Genomic DNA, 22,913 nt, shown 5'->3' with positions numbered 1-22,913 from the left:
GTGTCTAGACTGTAAAATCCCTATTGAGCTATCTTCTAATTCACTGATCCTTTCCATTGCCAGCTCAAATCTGTTGTTAAAAATCCTTCTACTGATTTTTTTTTTCATTTTACTCATTGTACTCTGCAAAAACATACCTATTTTTTTAAATAATTTCTATCTTTTTATTGATGATCTCTATTTGATGAGGCAGTGTCATCATACTTTCCTTTTAATCTTTAAGCATTGTTTCCTTTTAGTTCTTTGAACATACTTATAATAGCTTCTTTGAACAATTTCCCTGTTAAGTCCAGAATCTGGACGCCCTGGGAGATAGTTTCTATCGACTGATATTTAGAATGGAAAACCTCTACTGATCTATCTTCAAATTCAATGATTCTTACTTATGCCAGATTAATCCTTTTAAACATATTTAGACTTGGTATATGGCCCAGAATATGGTCTATCTCTGTAAGTATGCCATGTGTACAGATTCAATTTACTTAACAGATACAGAACTCTTCTGCCTTTTCTATTTAATTTTGTGTTAGATTTAGTACATCATGTTTTTCAAAATATTTGTCCACCTCAAGTTATGGAATTTAGTAGCATAATGTTTTTCATAATATCCTCTTCTCTATAATATCTACAGATACTATACATAATGGAATACGTTGGATTATTTCTGTGGATTCTTCCAGATTTTCTGCATACACAATCATGTCATCTGCAAACAAAGACTTTCATATCTTCCTTCCTAATCTGTATATATTTTATTTCCCTTTTTTGCCTTACTGCAATAGCAAGGGCTTCCAGTACAATTTTGAAAAACAGTGGTAAGAGGTGACATCCTTGCCTTATAATAGATCTTAATGCAAAAGCTTTGAGTTTCTCATCATTAAATATGATGTTAGCTGTAGGTTTCTTTGTAGTCTTTATCAAGTTGAGAAACTTCCACTCTATTCCTAGTTTACTGAAGTTCTTTTTCTTATCACAAATTAGTGTTGGATTACACACATAATGGATTATAAAGCCATAAAAAAGGAGGAACATGACATTTGCAATATAAAGACCTTGAGAGTATTATGCTAAGTAAAATAAGTCAGAGAAAGACATGATCTCACTTGTATTTTTTCTTTTATTTTTAAGTAGGCTCCATTTCCAACATGGGGCTTGAACTCACGACCCTGAAATCAAGAGTCACATGCTCTATCAACTGAGCCACTCAGGCACCATAATCTGTATTTTAACGTATGATCTCACTTGTATTTGTATGTGGAATCAAAAAAAGAAAGGAAGAAAGAAAAGAAAAAAGAAAAGAAAAACACTGAACTCTTTTTTTTTTTTTAAAGATTTTATTTATTTATTTGAGAGAGAATGAGAGAGAGAGCACATGAGAGGGGGTAGGGTCAGAGGGAGAAGCAGACTTCCCGCTGAGCAGGGAGCCTGATGCAGGACTCGATCCCGGGACTCCAGGATCATGACCTGAGCAGAAGGCAGTTGCCCAACCAACTGAGCCACCCAGGCGCCCCAAAACACTGAACTCTTAAATACAAAGAACAGATTGGTGGTTGCCAGAGGAATACAGAGATGGTGGGCAAAATGGGTGAAAGTGGTCAAAAGGTACAAACTTACAGGGTGCCTGGGTGGCTCAGTCAGTTAAGTGTCTGACCCTTGATCTCAGGGTCATGAGTTCAAGCCCTGCACTGGGCTCTGTGCTGCAAAGCCTACTTAAAAAAAAAAAAAAGTACAACTTATAGTTATAAAATAAATATGTCATGGAGATGTAATGTACAGCATGGTGACTATAATTATAATATTATATTGCATACTTGAATGTCTCTAATAGAGTAAATCTTAAAAAGTTCTCATCACAAGAAAAAAATTATAACTGTTGTGATGGATATTAACTGGAGTTATTGTGGTGATCATTTCACTATATATATGCATTAAATCATTATGTTGGACACTTGAAACTAATATGTTATATTTCAATTATATCTCAATAAAAATTATATCTCAATAAAAAATAAGTACAAATTTTTAAAGAGGACAACCCAAATATGGGCAACAATATAGAGCAAAGAGTGTTCTCATACACCTATGGTATGAGTATAAAACGTTAAACTATTTTAGAAAAATATCTGGCAGTTTCTTAGAAAAATATACATACCCTATAACCCAGAAATTCCACTCCTAGGTATTTACCCAAGAGACAGGAAAATATATATCTACAAAAGACTTGGAGCACAAGGTTTGCAGCTTTATTCATAGTAGCCAAAAACTAGAAACAATCAGCTGTCCATCAATAAGAGAATGGATGTATTAGCTTTCTATTGCTGTTATAACAAATTACCACAAACAACACCCTTTTATTACCTCACATTTTCCATGGGTCAGAAATACAACACAGCTCACGTGGGTTCTCCTCTTTGGATCTCAAAAAGATTAATTCAAGCTCCTGGCTGGGCATCAGGTCTCATCTGGTGATATGAGGACCCTCTTCCAAGCTAACTGCTTTTTTTGCATAATTCTTTTCCTTATTTTGATGTGCAGGTAGCCTCCCTCCATCCTCAAGCCAGCAATGGTAGGTCAAGTCTTTCTCATGCTTTGAGTCTCTCTGCCTCCCTCTTCTGCTTTTAAGAGTTCATGTTATTATATTGGACCCTCATGGACAATTCAGGATAACCTCCTTATTTTAAGGTCAACTGAATAGTAATCTTAATTACATCTGCAAAGTCCTTTTTACCAAGTAATGTAACATATTCATGGATGTAACACAAAGGGCAAAAGTCACAGGGGCCAAAATTCTGCCTATCGTAATGGATAATATACTATGATATATTCATACAATAGAATATTACTCAGAAAGTAGAAGGAAAGGGGCGCCTGGGTGGCTCAATCATTAAGCATCTGCCTTCGGCTCAGGTCACTATCCCAAGGTCCTGGGATGGAGCCCCCATTCGGGCTCCCTGCTCAGCTGGAAGCCTGCTTCTCCCTCTCCCACTACCCCTGCTTGTGTTCCCTTTCTCGCTGTCTCTCTGTCAAATAAATAAATAAAAATCTTAAAAAAAAGAAAAGTAGAAGGATGGAAAGAAGGAAAGAAACATACTACAATATATCAAACATTATGCTAAGTGAAAAAACCTTATACACAATAGTATATATAACGTGATTCCACTCATGTCTAATGACAACTATTTTACAATATACCCTTCTGTCTGGCCACCTGCATGTTCCTTTGACAATGATCACTTCCTAATTTCAAAAGCATTAAAATGTTTTAGAAAATTTTTAGAAAATAAAAATATCAGTAATAGAATCTCATTCAGCCATTTATTTTTTTAACAATTGTTTATTTATTTGAGAGAGAGAGAGAAAGAATGAGAATGAGGGAGGGGCAAAGGGAGAGGGAGGAGACTCCCACTGAGCAGGAAGCCCGATAGGGGATTCAGTCCCGGGATCCTGGGATCGTGACCCGAGCTGAAGGCAGACACTTAACCAACTGAGCTACCCAGATGCCCCAGCCATTTATATTTTTAAGAGTTTATCTTTAGGTAATCTCTACAGCCAATGTGGGGCTCGAACTCACAACCCCAAGATCAAGAGTTGCATGCTCCACTGACTGAGCCAGCCAGCTGCCCCTCATTCAGCCATTTAAAAAGTTATGTTCTTTCAATCATAAGTGAAAATACTCACTTACCAGCTGGAGAAACTGGGATGAGTTACTTAACCTCTCTGTTGAAGTAATATTATCTATAATTTTGGTGAGGATTAAATGAAGTGATAAAGCAATTCTCAAAGTGTGGTCTCTGGACCAGCAGCATCAGGATCACTTGATACTTGATAGAAATGCAAATTATCTAGCCCTACCTCCAAGTGGGGACTTTGATACATCATGCTAAAGTTTGTAAACCACTGGGATAAAGTATTTAAAACATCTAGGACATAGTAATAATCGTAGCTATCAATTTCTAATATGTAGAGTATTATGCTAGAGTATAACAAATTACCTATTTGCGAAAAGGTAATTATGTGAAAGTATTATGCTAGAGTCTTTTTTTTTTAAGATTTTATTTATTTATTTGAGAGAGAGAGAGCATGAGAGGGGAGAGGGTCAGAGGGAGAAGCAGACTGCCCACTGAGCAGGGAGCCCTATGTGGGACTCGATCCTGGGACTCCAGGATCATGACCTGAGCCGAAGGCAGTCGCTTAACCAACTGAGCCACCCAGGCGCCCTATGCTAGAGTCTTATATGCCTAATATTACTTAACCACCATGACAATTCAGTGAGGTATCACTACACCCATTTTATAAATGAGGAAACTGAGGCCCAGGGAAGATAAGGAGCTTAGATTCATTCTGTACTCAGGTTTCTCATTTTGAGACATCAATGTAATAAGCCACAGATTCACTCACCTAGTCAATCACATGCTTAGCAGTCTCATTTAGTTTATCACATCGTTTTATAGATTAAAAAAAGTAATTCCCAGAGAAGGAAAATGAATTGCCAGGAGTCAAACAGTTAATGGAAGAGCCAAATAATAATAATAAATTTTTTACATCAAAAATAAATAATATTTTATTAAATAGCTAAATGTATCCAGAGAAAATAAACTTGTTTATGCCTATTAGCCTCTTGGTGAGGAGAGTTGCTCACAGAGTTGAGGATACTGGAAGCAACATCAATTGTCAATTAAAACACTAGGCAAATAATCAAGTGGTTTGCCTTGCTCTTAGTAAGTCGAAAGATGTTACTACTCAATTATTGTTTATTCAGAATGTCAATAAGAAGTCTGACAAAAAGCAAAATCAGACCTATAAATACAGAGAATAACCTGATGGCTAATGGGTGTCAGAGGGAAGGAAGGTGGGGGGTGGGAAAATGGGTGAAGGGCAGTGGGAAATACGGGCTTCCAGGTTACGGAATGAATAAGTCATGGGAATGAAAAGCACAGCATAAGGAATGTAGCCAATGATACTGTCAGTGATAGCGCTCTCTGGTGACAGAGGATAGCTACACTTGCGGTGAGCATAGCGTTACGTATAAACTTGTCAAATACTATGCTGTACACACGAAACTAATGTAACATTGCATGCCAGCTTCACTCAAATTAAAAAATGTTTAAATAAAAAATTTAAAAACTAGTAAGTTTAAAATGATTGGAGAATTAGTTCTCCAGTCTGTGTATAAATACAGGAGAGAATATTTTCAAACAGGTTGAGAAAACACTAATTCAGTACAACCTGAAGTAGAATCTAAGATGTGTTACAACTGATGATAATGAAAATATAGAGCAGAAAAAGGTTGGGCAGAATTAAGAGTTAGAGGGGCGCCTGGGTGGCTCAGTCGGTTGAGTGACTGCCTTCAGCTCAGGTCATGATCCTGGAGTCCCGGGATCGAGTCCCGCATCAGGCTCCCTGCTCAGCGGGGCATCTGCTTCTCCCTCTGACCCTTCCCCCTCTCATGTGCTCTCTCTCTCATTCTCTCTCTCTCTCATTCAAGCTCTCTCAAATAAATAAAATCTTAAAAAAAAAAAAAAGAATTAAGAGTTAGAGAGGTCTTAGGCATGTTGTAACTGACGTATCTATGGAACAGGCAGACAGCTCCACAAGGCAGCTGGATGTATGGTTCTGAACTCAGGAGGAAAACCCAAGATGAAAATTAATTCCATTTGTTTATCTTTTTTAACGTGGCTATTAGAGAAATTTAAATTACATATATGGCTTTTTCTGTTGGATCAAGTCTCTGTTCCACCTCTCCATTATTAGCCCCTGGATTAGGTGGTCAACTCTTATCCCGGTCTTTGCCTTTTTTTTTTTTTTTTTTTTTTAAAGATTTTATTTATTATTTGAGAGAATGAGAATGAGAGAGAGAGAGAGAACACATGAGAGGCGGAAAGGTCAGAGGGAGAAGCAGACTCCCTGCTGAGCAGGGAGCCCGATGTGGGACTCGATCCCGGGACTCCAGGATCATGACCTGAGCCAAAGGCAGTCGCTTAACCAACTGAGCCACCCAGGCGCCCCCCGGTCTTTGCCTTTCACCACCTAATCCAGGGGCTAATAATGGAGAGGTGGAACAGAGACTTGATCCAACAGAAAAAGCTCAAAGAAAATCATGTCCTTGATTCATGGTACAGAAGGAAAGACAGGGAAATTGCCTCCCAGGGTATCTTTATCCCAGGTAAACCAGGTGCCATTTGCAAAGACTGCGAAGCAGAGACAAAGATGTTGGACATAAATAAAAGCTAGAAATGTTGTGCCTGAAGTATCTGTGGAACAGGCCGACAGAGATCTCCAGGAGGCAGCTGGATGTGTGGTTCTGAGCTCAGGAGGGAGGAAGCCCAAGATGAAGGAGAGGAAAGCGGAGTCACCGGCATTTTGGTGGTAAGTGAAACCAGCAGTCTATCAGATGGCTCACAAGGAAAGACAGAACTCCACACAGGAGCCTGGAAGAACAGGCCTTGAAAAATGAGAAAAAATTATATAAAAGGTAAAAACAAAACTAGCAATTTACATTAAACACACAGTTCTTCACTTATGGAAAATGAATAGAAAATGAAGAAGCGGGGATTTTTTTTAAAGATTTTATTTATTTATTTGAGAGAGAGAATGAGATAGAGAGCATGAGAGGAGGTAGGGTCAGAGGGAGAAGCAGACTCCCCGCTGAGCAGGGAGCCCGATGTGGGACTCGATCCCCGGACTCCAGGATCATGACCTGAGCCAAAGGCAGTCACTTAACCAACTGAGCCATCCAGGTGCCCGAAGCAGGGATTTTTTAAAAAACAAAGGGCATAATGGTAAGAACTAAGATCATCAAAACAACTGAACCTGGGTAAAACAAAATCACAGCAAGAAATGAAAGAAAATCTGCTTTTAGTTCCCCATGGTGCATTTACAGATTTGAGTAGGAAACTGCTTAAGGACTGACTTTAATAACAAGGAACCATCAGAGATCAAGAGATAATTCTCAAAAATTGAAAAACTTGACTACTGAATTGTGAAAAACAAAATCAAAACTCTTTAGAGAAGGCCTGAAATAGAATGGATGGACATAAATGACCAATTGCGCAAATCTCCTAGAATGTAGAATGGAAGATAGACCACCAAATGCATATGGGAGGTAGAGCCTTCTCTCCTGATAATATAGAAAAGTAACAGTTTTCCAGCTTATTAGCCATCACAAAAGTAGAAACTGATTTGCCCTGTCTTATCTGCTGGGTGACATTTGCTCAAGAGACCCTAACAGCCTATCAAATCACTCAGGAAATATACAACCTAGATCAAGTAAAGGGCCATAACTACCCCATGTAAGAGGAACCAGAATCCTGAGCAAACAAGCCCAGGCAAAGTAATTAGTATACAAAGACAATGGTTATTGGCTGACATATCCAGAAGAGCTAACAGGTAAATAACAAGGATTCCAGTAAATTAAAGGAACAGATGGAAGAGAATTAATCATGATGTAAGTAAGATACTTTCAGAGTTGAAAGCCTTTGAGTTTTCACATTGAAAGAGACATACTAGGGTGCCTGGGTGGCTCAGTCATTGAGCATCTGCCTTCAGCTCAGGTCATGATCCCAGAGTCCTGGGATCGAACCCCGCACTGGGCTCCCTGCTCTGCGGGAGGCCTGCTTCTCTCTCTCCCACTCCCCCTGCTTGTGTTCCCTCTCTCGCTGTGCCTCTTTCTGTGAAAGAAAGAAGAAAGAAGAGAAAGAAAAGAAGGAAAGAGAAAAGAAAGAAAGAAAGAAAGAAAGAAAGAAAGAAAGAAAGAAAGAAAGAAAGAAAGAAAGAAAGAAAGAAAGAAAGAAAGAAAGAGAAAGAAAGAAAGGGAAAGAAAGAGGAAAAGAGAAAGAAAAAGAAAGAAAGACAGACATACTAAAAAGGTTCAGAATCAAAACAAAACTTTGGTTCCAGCTCTGACATTTAAAGAGCTTAGAAGTCGGGCACCTGGGTGGCTCAGTTGGTTAAGCAACTGCCTTCGGCTCAGGTCATGATCCTGGAGTCCCGGGATTGAGTCCCACATCGGGCTCCCTGCTCAGCTGGGGGTCTGCTTCTCCCTCTGACCCTCTTCCCTCTCATGCTCTCTCTCATTCTCTCTCTCTCAAATAAATAAAATCTTTAAAAAATAAAATAAAATAAAGATCTTAGAAGTCACCACTCCCATCCTTACAACAAGGAAAAAGCTAGGCAAACTAAAACTTGGTGACTTTCCTTGAGCCCATCAGAGAACTGAGGTCACAAGGCAAACTGTCACCCTGAAATCTGGAGATAGGCATATCCAGAGAGTCAACAGCTGAGATCTGCTTATTTGGAGCAGAAGCTGCCAGAGCCACAAACTGGAAGGAATACTTAAATGGTAAATTTGAAAATCGCTGGAGGCTAAGTTTAGAGAAGCATCAGAGTAGACAACTGGCTACAGTGGTGTCACCACACATTTATGGGCTTTCCCTCCCACAAGTTCACCAGGTTCTCACGAAGATCTGAGAAAGATCCACTTAGACCTGGCAAGAAGAGGGCAACAGTAACAATGTGGAAATATGTTCAGCATCTTTTTCATAACAAAGGCCTACTCTCTGAAATCTAATCCCAGCTGGAGGAAGGCAATTCTTCATTCTATCCATCTCTAGGCTTCCTGTCCCACTTAAGGTGGGAGGGGAGGGAATAGTTTTTTAAAGATTATTGTTTCAAGGAATAGAGGAGAAACTCAGCCAAGGAAGGAAGTAGGAAGCAGGGTGGGAAAAATTATACCATTAAAGAAATACTTGTGAAAATCACAGCCCAGGGACACAGGCCCACTGAAAGACTGAGAGTTAATCATGAGATTTTAGAATGCTTTCCCTCCACACTTTATCACCACACCAAGAGGACTCCAGCATAACAGCAATAGATTATAGCTAAAAGAGCTACAAGACACAGACTCTCACTGACGCAGAGTTCTTAAGGAATCTCAAAGTCAAGAGGGGAAACAAAAATAAGGACACCAGCGGAAAGTGAAGCCTCCAACACCTATGGCTACAACAAACATTAAACATAGCTCAACTCCTAGCCAGAATAACAGAAGTTCTCACACTAAAAGGTCTACTTACCTCAGTTTCTATTACCAGATACTTGTCCAACTTTCAACAAAAAACAACAAGGTAAGCCAATAAGCAAGAAAAAATACACTCTGAAGAAAAAAGGAATAAGAACCAGACTCAGCTATGACACAGATGTTGGTATTATCACACAGATAATTTATTTTTTTTAAAGATTTTATTTATTTGAGAGTGAGAAGGAGAGAGAGAAGCAGACTCCCTGCTGAGCAGGGAGCCCGACTCAGGACTCGATCCCAGGATCCTGGGATCATGACCTGAGCCAAAGGCAGACGCTTAACCAACTGAGCCACCCAGGCACCCCTATCGCACAGATAATTTAAAATAATGATGATTAATATGCAAGGACTCTTTCTCATAATTTTGCCAAAGGCAAATGGTCTTATTTTATTTTTTTAAGTTTTCTTTTTTTTTTTTTAGTAGTCTACACCCAACGTGGGACTCAAACTCACAACCCAGAGATCAAGAGTCACATGCTCTTCTGACTGAGCAAGCCACGTGCCCCCAGGCAAATGGTTTTTTTAAAGACATAAAAAAAATCCACTGAGTATATCACTATTTAAAATTTTATTAATAAAGTTATTAGTTTTTATTAAATATCTCTTTCAAAGAAAGAAGTGAGAAAAAGTGTTGGTAAGTAATAAATAAGAGAAAAAGATTACTGTCCAAATTACATAAGGGATTTTTACAAGGTCATAAAAAATAGAGGAAACTGAGCAAATATATAAATAAGGAAATCCACAGAAGAAACATACCACAGTTACTCAATAATTCATTGGTAAATAGACCAGCCATGGCAGGTATTCAATGATGGGAAACAGGAAGTGTTGGTATCAGCAGGAGCCTCCTGTGTCACAGGATCTTGGACTCTACCCTGTGGATGGCTGGCAGTCAATAAAATGGAAGAAACACTAACTGATGAACATTTTAGACAAGTTACTGAAAACAAGCTTGAGATGTAGAAGAGAAGCATAAAGACTGGAACAAAGAAGAGAAAATGAAGCTATGGTAGGCTACAAGAATAAGACAGAAAAGACAAATTTAAGAAATATTAACAATTTAAAAGAAACAAGAATGGGATGACTAACTAGATGGACAGGGGAAGTGAGACATAGAGTCGTTTAGGACCCGCTTTCTATCACTTGGATGACTGGCTAAGCAGTGTTAACATTGGACAGAGAGGGCGCCTGGTCATGTCAGGGACTCATCAGGTCATGATCCCAGGGTCCTGGGATCGAGCCCCGCATCGGGCTCCCTGCTCCGCGGGAAGCCTGCTTCTCCCTCTCCCACTTCCCCTGCTTGTGTTCCCTCTCTCGCTGTGTCTCTCTCTGTCAAATAAATAAATAAATAATCTTTAAAAAAAAAAAAAAACATTGGGCAGAGAATAAAGAAACATGAGTGCTTCATAATTATGGATCGGTTGTTTTTGAACAAGTTACACACAGGGGACCAGCAGCTAGATACACTGGAAAGACAAACTCTGGAGTCCCACAGGTGCTCCTCAGCTATAAGCACGGAGAGGATGGACTCTGTGAGGGACAATGAGAATACCAAGAAGCAGAGAGACTAGGACAGGCTCCTGAGGATGCTAATGTTTAAGGGCAAAAGGATGAAAGAAAGCACCACGAAACAGAAAATCTAAAATCTAGACAAAGGCAGAAGCCACTGGGGTGATGGCAGAGAAACCAACAAGAGACTCTCAGGAGAGAAGCGTCAACAGTGTCCACGAGACAGAAGGCACTGGTAACAGCCATCATTTTATTATAATTAGGTCATTGTGACCTTTACCCAAAGGAGACTAAGACAACTGGAAAGGAAGAAGCAAGAATGGTCTGAAATGTGAAACAGAATATGGACATAAAAGCCAAAGAGTATGGGGGCGCCTGGATGGCTCAGTCAGATGAGGATGCGACTCTTGATCCTGGGGTCCTGGGATCGAGCCCCGAATCCGGCTCTCTGCTCTGTGGGGAGCCTGTTTCTCCCTCTCCCTCTGCCTGCTGCTCCCCCTGTTTGTGCTGTCAAATAAATTAAAAAATAAATCTTTAAAAAAAAGAAAGCCAAAGAGTATAACTCTGAACTATCTGTGACACCAATAAATACAGCCTAATGGGAGAAAAAATCACTTACCGAAATAATCAGTAAAGGAGATATACTCGATTGCTTCCTCCAGATACTCTACATTTTATTCCTGGATCATATAGGAACATCAGAAAATGGTCTAGAGCACTGCTGTCCAATTTGGTAGGCATAGTCACATGTGGCAACTAAGCACTTAAAATGTTGATATGTGACTTAGGAACTAAATTTTAATTGTTCTAAATGAAGCATCTACATGTGGCTAGTGGTTACTTACTGGACAGCATACAGTACCAGACACAATATTTTGATTCTCTGAAAATCTATATTCACTGAGTTCTCCCTTAGCTCTAGAGACTTCTGTTCCCATTGAAGAACTGCTCAATGAAAGAGGCTGTATTTCTTTTACGGAAGTTGCTGGAAGGCTGCATACTTCATCATCCATACAGAGTGCAAGAAAGGAACTTTTTTTAGACTTTAAAGCTAGGAAGTCTTCATGCCCCATTAACAATCAATATGGTTTCTCCATATGGAAAATGTAAATCATGTAACAGATGTATTTTTCCATGACTGTCAGAAAGATCAGAAATAAATCTGCAGCTCATCTTTGATAACTCTGTAAGATCACAAAACCTGTACATATCTATATATTACATCATCCTGTTCTTGATCTGCTACTGTATATTTTCCCTGTTGTTGATTTGTAATTTCTATATTTCCGTTTTAATCTAACTCTTAAAAGTCTCCAACAAGGCATTATAAACAAACTGGGAATAAGAAATAAACAATTCACTAGGGATCTGTTCATTTTCTACTGGTTTTGGAAAAGTATGGAGAAGTATAAAGGTAGAGCTGGGGAAGAAGGAAGGAAGAATGAATTCAGGAAAAATACGGCCTGCCTTGCAGCTCCTGGATTCACCTTTTTTTTTTTTTTAAGATTTTTTATTTATTCATTTGAGACAGAGAGAGAGAAAGCACGAGCAGGGGGAGAGGGAGAGGGAGAAGCAGGCTTCCCACTGAGCAGGGAGCCTGATGCGGGACTCCATCCCAGGATCCTGGGATCATGACCTGAGCCGAAGGCAGACGCCCAACCATCTGAGCCACCCAGGCGCCCTGGATTCACCTTTCCAAAATACTCCACAGAAGAAGCAGTTTAAACATGAGATGTATCAATATCTAGATCACATTGAGCTTAGATATGCAATTTTTGAGGTGAAAATAAACATACACATCCCATTGATTATATTAATATTTTGCCTATGACTTAAGCACACACAAAAAAACTTAAAATACAACCAACATATGCATTCAAGATACTAATATAGAAAGTTTTCTTTAAACTGACGTCGTTAGAAATACCGAGATTGTATTATCTGTTTTCCTACCAACGTGATACTGGAAACATCGTTGAACAATTCACAGAAACTCTGAAAAAGAGAATCAGAGCTTTTTTTTTATCTGTCCAAATTATTGCAATTTCATAACCTTTTGATAAGAAACTTGTTTTTGCTATGCAAAGGAGACAGCTTGGGAATCAAGAAACTCTTCTGTCTTGATCAGTACCAAAGGAGTGATCTGTAACATTCATTTACCCTCTCAGGCTCCACATGTTTTCTTTCAAATGAGGCAGAAATAGATAATCTCGTAAACCCTTCCTGCGCTACCACGATGTGATTCTAAGTTCAGAATAAAAAAAGAATAAAAAAATACCTAGGTACTAAATACATGATTATATACAAGTTCAGGATTTTGAAAAAAAGAGAACAAAAGAAACGCAGGCCCTGTAGGGAGTTAAATAAAACTTCCTCCTTGGTGATCATTTCCTCAGGCCAAACACCCATAGAGCTGTGACATTTCTGTGCAGCTTGCCTCACTCACCACTTAGGGCAGCACCTCTCTTGCTGAAACCTGGTCTTGATCTTCCACATTCACAGAGCTGTGAAAGTTTCAGATGTGACACCTGAAAGTATGCTCATTTAGGGCGGGGAGATCAAAAATGGCTTCTGGCCTTGGAAATCTAGAGTCTGTTTCTTTGGAGGTTTCTTCCACTTCTCTTCAGAGCTCTGGTGAAAGGTCTGAGGAAGGTCTGAGGGGTGTTTTCTTCTAGGTGGGTTTCTGATTTGTGCCGTTCCTTCCCTTTTATCTCCCTAGAATTGCTTTGTTCCGAAAGAAATGGAACTGGAGCCTAGAGGACAAAATCATTTAACTGGAATCTTCATACAAGAACCCCAATCTATCAAAAACTAATGATGTAATGTATGGTGATTAACATAAAAATAAAAATTAAAAAAAAAAAAGACCCCCAATCTGACTCTCCCAAAGGTTGCTCCCCAGGCTAGATCTTCTATAGGCTCAAATCAGAACTGGTGGGCACACAAGCTGGGAAAGTTGGGAGGGGCCCATATTCTCGATTATGGACTCTGACCCCAGGGCTCCCGAGGGCCAGCAAAGCACGTGTGCCACTTGGGGGCTGTGAAGGAACCCAAGGCTGGTTTCCAGGTAGAGTGGCCTATTAGCAGCAACAAGAGATTTGGACAACAGATCTGACCTTTAAACCCAACCCCCTCACCTGCTGGCTATGTGAACTCGGGTGAATCATCACCTCTCCAAGACTAGTTCTCTGCCAAACAAATGGTTGTGAAAACTGAACGAAATGCCAGCTGCTTTATCATTAACCACCACGCACTACTAGGCTCACATAAGCCTTCGCTCTCAGCGCAGAGAAGCCAGCTGAAGAGCCGGGCTTCCCCCAGGGGGCGCTGATGGGCGAGGACCCGAGCCGCCTTGGCAGGCTGGGCGCACTCGCCCAGGGCCGCAACCCTCCAAGGCAGCCGGTGGCGGGGCCTCAGGGTCTGGGCGCCGGGCCCAGCTTTCCCCGCGGGCGGCCCGCCTTTCCCGGCCTCGGAGTCGGGAGCCACCCCCGACGCGCACGAGGTCCTCTCAACTGCGCTCTACCCGCCACGTGCCGCCGCGACCCTCACGGCTGCGTGAATGCGCAGCTCCGTAAGGAGACGCAGACGCACCCCGACCATCTACCCGACGCAGAAGAGCTATGGGAGCGCGCCGCCGAGCGTACGTGCGCAGCGGGGCCGCGCGCGCAACTTCCCATCAGCCCTGGCGGACGGTGTGTGCCGCAGGGGCTCCGGGAGACCCGGGGCAGTTCCGGGAGATGGGCGGGGCGGGGCGGGGCGGGGCGGGGCGGGGAGGGGGCGCCCCCCCTCCCCGCCCAGGCAACAAGGGACGCGGAGACCAGAGACCAGCTGGCCTCGGCGTGAACTGCGTCCAAACAGCAGGGCTTCTCCCAGGATGGGAAAATAATGACGAATGTTTCATTATCATTCTTCTTACGATGCTAGACTGCAAAGATTACATAGTGATACACGAAAATTTTAGGAAAATCAGAAAATACACACAACCAAAAGAAACAATGGACACAACTTCACCTCCCGCTCCCTGAGATTTATGTGCTTAACCGTTAGACACACAACTTTCTTGTAGTTTGCAGAAATGCGATCATTATATGCATAATTTTTATCACTATCCTTGCAGAAAACAATTTCTTGTAAAATATAAAACCAATATTTTTTTCCAATGATAATAGAAATAAGTTCCATTCACAATCGCATCAAAAATTGTGCCAAATAGGGGCACCTGGGTGGCTCAGTTAGGCATCTGCCTTCAGTTCAGGTCATGATCTCGAGTCCTCGGATCTAGCACCGCATAGGGCGTCCTGCTCAGTGGGGAGTCGGCTTCTCCTTCTGCCCTTCCCCCCGTTTTCTCTCTTTTTAAAAATTGTGCAAAATAATTATTCGCGTTAATAAAAGAAGTAAACTTGTAAAAAAAAAAAAGACATTTTGTGTACAACATTTAAAAAAGATTTGAGGGCGTCTGGGTGGCTCAGATGGTTAAGTAACTGCCTTCGGCTCAGGTCATGATCCTGGAGTGCCCGGATCGAGTCCCGCATCAGGCTCCCTGCTCTGCGAGGGGCCTGCTTCTCCCTCTAACCCTCCCCGCTCTCATGTACTCTCTCTCTCTCTCATTCTCACTCTCTCAAAATAAATAAATCTTTAAAAAAAAATAAAAAAATAAAAGACTTGAAAAGGTAGATAGTCCCATGATTTTCACAAAAAGACTCAATCTTCAACAATATTCAGGGGCGCCTGGGTGGCTCAGTTGGTTAAGCCTCTGCCTTCAGCTCAGGTCATGATCCCACGGTCCTGGGATCCAGTCCTGCATTGGCTCCTTGCTCAGCAGGGAACCTTCTTCTCCCTCTGCCTGCTCCTCCCCCTGCTTGTGCTCTCTCTCTCTCCCCTCTCTCTCTGACAAATAAATAAAAATAAAATCATTATAAGCAGTAGAGGGAAAAAAGATGTAAAGGGAGATAAGATTTCTTCACTCAAATAAAATGAAAACAGTAAGTTACATATATATATAATATAGAGAGCAATCAGTAAAATAGCCATACAAATAGATACACTCAAAACCCTATATATAGGGCACCTGGGTGGCTCAGTTGGTTAAGCAACTGCCTTCGGCTCAGGTCATGATCCTGGAGTCCCGGGATTGAGTCCCGCATCCGGCTCCCTGCTCAGCGGGGAGTCTGCTTCTCTCTCTGACCCTCTTCCCTCTTGTGCTTTCTATCTCTCATTCTCTCTCTCTCTCAAATAAATAAATAAAATCTTTAAAAATAAAAATAAAAAACCTTAAAAAAAAAAAAACCTATATATAGGGCACCTGGGTGGCTCAGTTGGTTAAGCGACTGCCCTCGGCTCAGGTCATGATCCTGGAGTCCCTGGATGGAGTCCCACATCGGGCTCCCTGCTCGGCAGGGAGTCTGCTTCTCCCTCTGACCCTCTCCCCTCTCATGTGCTCTCTCTCAGTCTCTCTCTCAGTCTCTCTCTCTCAAATAAATAAATAAAATCTTAAAAAAAAACAAAAACCCTATATATACATCAAAATGGAATTCTAAAAAACGTTCAAGTAATCCACAGAAAGGGGGGCAATACAAAGAAACAAGAAACAAAAGGAACAAATATAAAACAAACTAAAATGACAGACTTAAATCCTAACATATCAATAATTACATTAAATCTAAGTGGTCTAATAACGCCCATTAAAACACGGAGGTTGGCAAGTGGATTTTTAAAAATATAACCCAACTATACTGTCTAGAAGAAACTGAATTCAAATACAATTCTATAGTCAGGATGAAAGTAATAGAATAGGAAAAAATACATCTTGCCAACATTAATTTTTTACATTTTAATGTAAAAAAAGCAAGAGTGGCTATATAAATATCAAATAAGGTACACTTCAGAACACAGAAAAGTACCAACAAAGAGAAGAACATTATATAATAGGGGTTACTCCAAGAAGGCATAGCAGTCCTAAATGCATATATACCAGACAACGGAGCCACATATTATGTGAAGCAAAAACTGACAGAACTGAAGGATAGACAAATCCACAATTATAGCTGGTGACATCAACATACCTTTCTTGATAATTGAAACAATAACTAGACAGAAAATCACCAAGAATATAAAAGAACTCAATAGCACATCAACCAACAAGATCTAATTGATATTTATAGAACACTTGACCCAACAAAGCAAATACACATTCTTTTCAAGTACCTACAGAACGTGTACCATATAACAAACAAACTTCAGCACATTTAAAAGAACTGAAATCACACAAGTATGTTCTCCAGCTGCAATGTAACCAAACTAGAAATCAATAAAAGAGGAAAAGAAATTTTCCTAACCCTTGTAAACTCAACAATACATTTGTAGGAAAATCTATGGGTCAAGGTGAGTCTCAGAGGAAATTTTTAAAAATACATTAAACCAAATGAAAGTAAAAATAAAACATATCAAAAATTGTGAGACACCAACTGAAGTAGTGCTAGGAAGGAAATACATAACACTAAGTACCCGACTCAGGGTTGCCACAACTGAGGTCTATATGGTCTATATGGTCTATAAATTAAGCAATTTATTGCTTAATTGTGATATTTGCTTTGTTGTGGTGTTCTGGAACTGAACCTGCAGGATATCTGAGGTAGCCTGTCAGGGTAATGATTGCTTAACTCTGTGAATACACCAAAAATCACTGATTTGCACACTTGTATTTTGTGTTATATTAATTATATCTCAATAAATTTGCTATAAAAAATGAGCAAATAAAGTTTCCAAGACAATTGCAGTATAACCAGTAAGTTAAAAAATTAAACCAGGGGCACCTGGCTGGCTCAGTCCAAGGAACATGGGACAATCTCAGGATTGCAAGCTTGAGCCCCATATTGAGGGTAGAGCTTACCTAAAAAAAAAAAGAAAGAAAGAAAAATAATTAAACCAGAAAAAAAAGATAGTAATAATACCAAATGTGTGTATGAAGGCAATAATACCAAATGTGTGTATGAAGGGAGTAATACTACCATAAACACAACTCCTAATTCACTGGACACAAAAGTTTTTGAACATTTATGATTCCTGACAACTTGGAAAATTTGAGAAGGAACTGCATTGTTTTTAATTTTGTGCGTAATGTTAAAATTTATTAGTATTATACAGTACTATTATACAGAAAAATATTTTTTTCATATTTGCACAATTGAAATTTTCCCCAAAAGGCTATAGTATTTTCTTATGCAAGACATACACACACACACAGAAAGAAACAGACAGACTTGCCACGGTAAGTCTTTCTTTTTTTTTTTTAAAGTAGTATCCACACCCAGCATGGAGCCCAATGCTGGGCTTTAACTCATTACCGTCTGATCCAGACCTGAGCTGAAATCAAGAGTTGGATGCTCAACTGACTGAGCCACCCAGGTACCCCAATAAATAAAGTATTTCTTTTTAAAAATCAAGAATCCCTCAAATCCCATGGATTCAAGAGGATGTCTCCTGTGGACTATCTGCCAATTGGGTTATCCTTTTACTTTTATTCCATAAAAGGAGTATCATATGGGGTGCCTGGGTGGCAAATTTTTGATTATGTAAAGTGTCTCAAGATAAGTACCAAGTTTGGGGGCACCTGGGTGGCTCAGATGGTTGGGCGTCTGCCTTCGGCTCGGGTCATGATCCCAGGGTCATGGGATCGAGCCCACATCAGGCTCCTGGCTCAGCGAGGAGCCTGCTTCTCCCTCTGCCTCTCCCCCTGCTCATGCTTTCTCTCTCTGAATCTCTGTGTCTCAAATGAATAAATGAGAATCTTTAAAAAAAAAAAAAAGATAAGTACCAAGTTTGAAATTCTATGAGAGGACTTAAAATGTCTTTTTTTTTTTTTTCCAGAGAGAGAAGGCAGGGAGGGGCAGAGGGAGAGGGAGAGAGAGAATCTTAAGCAGGCTCCATGCCCAGTGCAGAGCCCCACACAGGGCTCTATCTCACAACCCTGGGATCATGACCTGAGCCAAAATCAAGAGTCGGACACTTAACTGACTGAGCCACCCAGGCACCCAAGACTTAAATTTTCTTAAGGGCAAAACTGAATACCTGAACAAGGTCACAAACAGACACCAGAGGTTTAGACTTCATCGTATCTTTCAAGGGGACTTTATTCAACCCATAACAATTGCAGATTACAAGAATCTGTGAACTTGAGGACAGAGCAACAGATTTGCCCATCTGAACCTGAGAGAAAATAGGCTAAAAGAAAAAAAAAAGCCTCAGGGCCCCCCAGCTGTGTGTTTAAAAAAATAATGGCTGAAAATGTTTCCAAACTGACAAAAGACCAATCTAAATAGAAGACATTGATCAAACCCCCCAAAAATCTATGCCTAGACACATCACAATTAAACATCCAAAAGCTAAAGAAAAAAACCCTGAAAACAGCCATAAGGAAACAACACATCACCCAGAGAACACCAGTTCGAATGACAGTGAATTTCTCATCTGAAATCATAGCGGCCAGAAGGAATCATCAAATCAAATTTTTTTTTTACGATTTTTCATTTTTTTATGAGATGCACAAGCAGGGGGAGCTACAGAGGGAGAGGGAGAAGCAGGGCTCCCCACTGAGCAGGGAGCCTGATGCAGGGCTCCATCTCATGACCCTGAGATCATGACCTGAGCCAAAATCAAGAGTCAGACGCCTAACCAACTGAGCCATTCAGGCGCCCCAGGAATTGTCATATTTTTCAAATGCTCATAGGAAAATACTCTAAATTGTAAATTCTTCATCTGGTTTGAAATTCTCCGGCAGGCAAGAATGAAAAAGAAGTAAAGATATTCTCACATGAAAGAAAACTAATAGAATTTGTTGTAAGGAGACCCACCATTAAGAAATGGCTAAAGAATAAACTCTCCTTTCCTCCTGAGTTTTATAAATCATATTTCAAGGTTAAAACAAAAATTAAAATACCATGTAGAGCAGGGACACTGAAGAGACCCCATGAAGGGCTCCTTCTGGCTCCTTATCCTGCTTCTATTCTTGCTAGGACCTGCACCCTTGCCCTACACACGCCATGTCCTCCTTATAAAGGTCAAGGAGTTAATGATTTCCTTGAAGTCTTCCGGCACTATAGATAACTAAAGAGTGACCAGGCAGTGTCACATGTAGTATTCCAGACCAATGACTCACCACCAAGACTCCTGGCTCCAGAGCATAAGTGACTTAGGGAGGACACCTCAACAGGCTCTATCTGCTCTCTATGCCTTCAATGAACTGTTCTCAATTCCTCTCCACTTGAGTTTTGATTTCTATCCTGCGCAAAGTCAAGGACTCTATCGGCTGGTCCTGAAGGGGTCCCCCATCTGGGTCCTCAGACCCAGCTTGCCTACATCAATGTGATACTCAAGAGAATAATATTTAAAAGTAGGGAAAGGAAAAACAACTAAATGGAAGTAAGGTTTCGATGCTTTACACTAAGTGGTACAATGTTGACATAAGTCAACTGTGATAAACATTCAGTTACATACATATTATGATACTGGGAGCAACTACTACAAATATTGACCCTACAGCTGTTAGAGGCAGTTGGTTAAGTTCTAGCAGGAGGCCTGGTGTCCAGTAAAGAGGAAGTCGTGGCCAGCTATCGGGAAAGTCAGAGGCCTATCTGGCAGTGCTTCAAATAAAGCCACAAAAAGCCGGATCAAACCAGACAGGCCCAAGATGACAGGTGCCATGACAGGAACTCCTGTCCATATAAGGAAGAAAAAGGCCAAAACCCTGCTTCGGAAAAATCCCCTCCCCAAGTAATGAATATTCTCCCCCTTGTTAACAACTGTCAATAAATGTTAGAAACCCAAACCCCAGGAGGGCACACAACGCTCCTTCTCTAGAACTTACCAGCTCTCCTACCTCGAGAGTGTACTTTCGCTTTAATAAACTTTCCCACTTGTGACCCTCAGCTGCTGTGTTGTATCTGTCTCTTTCTCTGGAGAACTCTAATACACCAGGTACATCATATCCATACTTCAATAAAAATGAAAGGTATACTAAAAGACAAAAAAAAAAAAAAAAAAGACAGTTTGAAAAGAAAGCATCAGAGCCAGACTCAGATATGGCAGGAATGTTGGTATTATGAGACTGAGAATTTGAAATTATGACTACTGGGGCACTTGGATGGCGCTGTCGTTAGGCATCCGACTTTTGGTTTCAGCTCTGGTCTGAGCTCATTCTGCACACAACGCAGAGTCTGCGTAACACTCTTTCTCCCTCGGGGCGCCTGGGTGACTCAGTCGTTAAGCATCTGCCTTCAGCTCTGGTCAGGTCCCAGGGTCCTGGGATCGAGCCCCGCATCCGGCTCCCTGCTCGGCGAGAAGCCTGCTTCTCCCTCTCCCACTCCCCCTGCTTGTGTTCCCTCTCTCGCTGTGTCTCCCTCTGTGAAATAAATAAATAAAATCTTAAAAAAAAAAGGACTCTTTCTCCCTCCCCCTCTGTCCCTCCCCCCGCACACTCTCTCAAATAAATCTTTAAAATAAAATTATGATTACTATGTTAAGAGCACTAATGGAAAAAATGAACAACATGCAAGAACAGATAAGAAATGTAAGCAGAGAATGGAAATTCTAAGAAAGAATCAAAAACAAATGCTAGGGCGCCTGGGTGGCTCAGATGGTTAAGCGTCTCCCTTCGGCTCAGGTCATGATCCCAGAGTCCTGGGTTCAAGTCCCACATCGGGCTCCCTGCTCAGTGGGGAGCCTGCTTCTCCCTCTGCCTCTCTCTCTCTCTGTCTTATGAATAAATAAAATCTTCAAAAAAAATTAAAAAAAACAAATGCTAGAAATCAAAAACACTGTGAAAGAAATGAAGAATGCCTTTTATGGGTTCATCAAGAGATGAGATGGCTGAGGAAAGGATCAGCAAGCTTAAAGAAATGTCAATAAAAACTTCCAAAACTGAAATGCAAAGAGAACAAAATAAAACAATATCCAAGAACTGTAGGACAATTACAAAAGTGTAATATCCAGGGGCGCCTTGGTGGCTCAGTCATTAAGCGTCTGCCTTCGGCTCAGGTCATGATCCCAGAGTCCTGGGATCGAGCCCCGCGACGGGCTCCCTGCTCAGCGGAAAGCCTGCTTCTCCCTCTCCCACTCCCCCTGCTTGTGTTCCTGCTCTCGCTATCTCTGTCTCTGTCAAATAAATAAATAAAAATCTTTAAAAAAAAAAGTGTAATATCCAATAAAGTAAACTTCAGAACAAAGAAAATTACTAGAAACAAAGAGGAATATTACATAATGATAAAAGAAGGAATGTAACAGAAAGACGTAACATTTAGAAATCCTAAATGTATATGAACCAACCAGGAGAGCCTCAAAATACATAAAACATAAAAATACAATAAAGCTAAAAAAATCATAATTACAATTGGAAACTTCAATACCACAAACTCAGCAATTGATAAAACAGACAAAATTCATAACTATAAAGCTCCCAAAAAAGACAACTCCAGATCCAGATTTGGAGAATCTACCAAACATTAAAAGAATAATTAATATCAATTAGACATTCTTTAAAAAAACAGAAAGGCACTCCCCAACTATTTTAATAAAGTTAATATTAGCCTGATACCAAAACCATACATACAGTGCAGAAAAAAAACAATAGACCAATACCTCTCATCAATTTACACACAAAAATCTGCAACAAAATACTAAGAAACCAAATCCAATCGTGTATAAAAAGTACCACACACCATGACCAAGACAGATTTATTCCAAGTGGTGAGGTTCGTTAAACATTTAAAAATTCATAATGTGGGGGCTCTGGCTGGCTCAGTCGGTAGAGCATGCCACTCTTTATCTTGGGGTCCTAAGTTCAAGCCCCACGCTGGGCCTAGAGCTTCCTTAAAAATCAATCAATCAGGGGCGCCTGGGTGGCTCAGTTGTTAACTGTCTGCCTTCGGCTTGGGTCATGATTCCAGGGTCCTGGGATAGAGCCCCACATCAGGCTCTCTGCTCAGCGGGAAGCCTGCTTCTCCCTCTCCCACTCCCCCTGCTTGTGTTCCCTCTTTCGCTGTCTGTCAAATAAATAAATAAAATCTTAAAAAAAAAATCAGTCAATGGGCGCCTGGGTGGCTCAATCATTAAGCGTCATCATAATGTAATCCACCATATAAACAGGCTAATGAAGAAGACTCATGTGCTCATATTACAAATGTAGAAAAACCATTTAACAAAATCCAACATCTGGACAAACTCCAAACAAGTCAGAAATAGAAAGTGTGCAGAAAAGGGTTAATATGGCAAGCCTGAGATTAATATTCTCAGGAAGGCCTGCTTTCAAGGCCTGTTGCTGGCACCTGGGAACTTGGAT

General features: G+C 40.7%; 1 long non-coding RNA gene across 8 annotated transcripts in view; it reads right to left on the bottom strand.

The window, feature by feature from the left end:
- LOC114205263 (uncharacterized) overlaps positions 1 to 22,913 on the bottom strand; it is a 76,473-nt gene that overhangs the window by 6,400 nt on the left and 47,160 nt on the right. For 3 of the 8 annotated variants that reach the window (XR_015767126.1, XR_003608363.2, XR_015767127.1), the window contains 2 exons: positions 20,445 to 20,593; positions 17,395 to 17,471 (listed from right to left, as the gene is read on the bottom strand). The exons of 3 other annotated variants lie outside the window; for them this stretch is intronic. This is a non-coding gene — a long non-coding RNA (uncharacterized LOC114205263). The remainder of the gene's footprint in view (positions 1 to 17,394; positions 17,472 to 20,444; positions 20,594 to 22,913) is intronic. 2 more of the 8 variants (XR_015767128.1, XR_015767132.1) reach the window with 1 other exon arrangement.

Source organism: Eumetopias jubatus, unplaced genomic scaffold, assembly GCF_037043125.1.
Source record: "Eumetopias jubatus isolate StellerSeaLion01/CBP00866 unplaced genomic scaffold, mEumJub1_p1.0 scaffold_17, whole genome shotgun sequence".
NCBI classification, from domain to species: Eukaryota; Metazoa; Chordata; class Mammalia; order Carnivora; family Otariidae; genus Eumetopias; species Eumetopias jubatus.
The sequence above is the reverse complement of the archived record's forward strand: the minus strand, read 5'-3'. Positions and strand labels throughout refer to the sequence as shown.